General features: G+C 36.5%; 1 protein-coding gene across 2 annotated transcripts in view; it reads right to left on the reverse strand.

Moving 5' to 3' along the window:
* LOC106868782 (transforming growth factor-beta-induced protein ig-h3) overlaps nt 1–2,244 on the reverse strand; it is a 52,776-nt gene that overhangs the window by 31,614 nt on the left and 18,918 nt on the right. The window lies entirely within an intron of this gene.

Here is a 2,244-nt window from a genome sequence, read left to right on the forward strand (position 1 = left end):
TATCAATACCAGCAGATGACAATGTTTCCCTAAAAGAAATGGAAAAACTTTCAAAATACAAAGACCTAGAAATAGAGGTAACTCGAATGTGGAATCTAAAAACAGAAACAATTCCTATCATAGTAGGTGCCTTAGGTATAATAAAAAAATATTCAGACAAATACATAACAAAAACACCAGGACTTACAAATATATATAACATACAGAAAATTGCACTACTGGGCACTGCACACATCCTACGCAAAACACTTTCAATACAGTAACCATAAGAGCATCACAGCAAACCACAGCACATACCCAAGGCACACAGAGCTGCGCTCGGTAGTGAAGTGAAAGTACGTTATAAAAATAAAACTACTGAACAATAATAATAAGAAGAAGAAGAAGAAGAAGAAGAACTGAAGCAGTGCATACCTCAAAAAAAGCAAAGCTAACTAGGTCTGATCAACGGATTAAGCAATACTGGCAAAACAAATTGTTTAGAACCAACCAAAAAAGATTTTATCAAGAGATTAATGATTATAAGATACGATTAGTCTCTGATACTGATGAAAGTCGACTTTTCTGGGGTAAGATATGGAGTAAGTAAGGAGATAATACTACAGCTGAATGGCTAGGCAGCCTGATGCAAACAGCTTCTTATCTCCAGCAAGAGGCTATCCACTTCACATAAGACAGTACCAGAAATATGAGTAAAAAGATAAGCAATTGGAAAGCTGCAGGACCTGATGGTGTACAGCAGTTTCTTGCTAAACTTTTTTACCTTATGATACACTGGACCAAGAGAATTTATTTTGCAGCACACCAAATAAAAATCTCAGCAAAACTGAATATACTTTATTAACATGAATAAAAAGAAATAAATTCTTATTACAGTAACAATAACTTTGTTTTATGAACATATAATACACACATATATACACACACATAATGTTCTTAGTGAGAAGGATGCAATTGATTTTGAGAAATAATTTTGTCAAAATGCAGCTCTAAATTAGATAAACAAATGCATAACTCATCTACCATTTGTAATCGGTCCCTTATTTTTCACTTCATTTCCCTAAATGCAGAGATACCTAAGACATCAAGCAAAGACTATAAGTAGTGATCCTGATACACATCATCATCGTTTAACGTCCGCCTTTCATGCTAGCATGGGTTGGACGATTTGACTGAGGACTGGTGAAACCGGATGGCAACACCAGGCTCCAATCTAATTTGGCAGAGTTTCTACAGCTGGATGCCCTTCCTAACACCAACCACTCAGAGAGTGTAGTGGGTGCTTTTACGTGTCACCTGCACGAAAACGGCCACGCTCGAAATGGTGTCTTTTCAGGAAGAAATGATCAGGCTAAGAAACAATCTGCTATGCAACAACTACCTGAAGAATATACTATCTACTCCAGTTAGGAAGAGGAGAGGATGAAACCCATAAACTGAGCACACCCTATATCAAAGGCCTCTTGGAAAAGATACAAAAGATATGTGATCCATATGACATCAGGACAGTATTCAGAAGTAATTCAACACTTAGCAAATATCTTCTCTGAGTAAATCCATGCCTAGAAGAGAATATGACCAAAAACTATGTACGCTCTATCCCATGCAGTTGTGGTAAGCTATACAAATGCGAAACAGGCTGCCCTTTTAAAGCAAAGGAAGAGGAACATTGTAAAGCTGTAATATGAGGGGATGTTGAAAAATTGGGTATAGCCAATCATGCATGGAAAAATGGAGACCACCTCCCGCTGTGGGATGAAGTTAAAATAGTCAACTGAGAACACCAATGGAAAATACAAAAATTAAAAGAGGCTGCACATATGCTAGGGTACAATAACCTCCTAAGCAGACCTAGTGCAGATATGAATGTAACATGGGAACCAGTATTAAGAAAAGATAAAATACTAGGTTTATAAGCCCTAAAATTCACTCTATAATTGCCCACAGGCATATAGTGTAGTGGACAAGAGCACAAGCTACTAATACTCAGATTCTAAGTTCAGTCCCAGGCAGGGACTTGTAGAATATTATCAACAGGAAAATAACATCATATGTCAAGCAGTGATGGTGGGACAAACATGAACACAAAGACACACATGTATAAATATACATATGCACACACACACATATATATATATATATATATATATATATATATATATATATATACAATGATCTTCTTTCAGTTTCCGTCTACCATATCTACTCACAAAGCTTTGGTTGGCCTGAAGACACTTTTGCCCA

Source organism: Octopus bimaculoides, chromosome 8 (genome assembly GCF_001194135.2).
Source record: "Octopus bimaculoides isolate UCB-OBI-ISO-001 chromosome 8, ASM119413v2, whole genome shotgun sequence".
In the NCBI taxonomy this organism is placed as follows: Eukaryota; Metazoa; Mollusca; class Cephalopoda; order Octopoda; family Octopodidae; genus Octopus; species Octopus bimaculoides.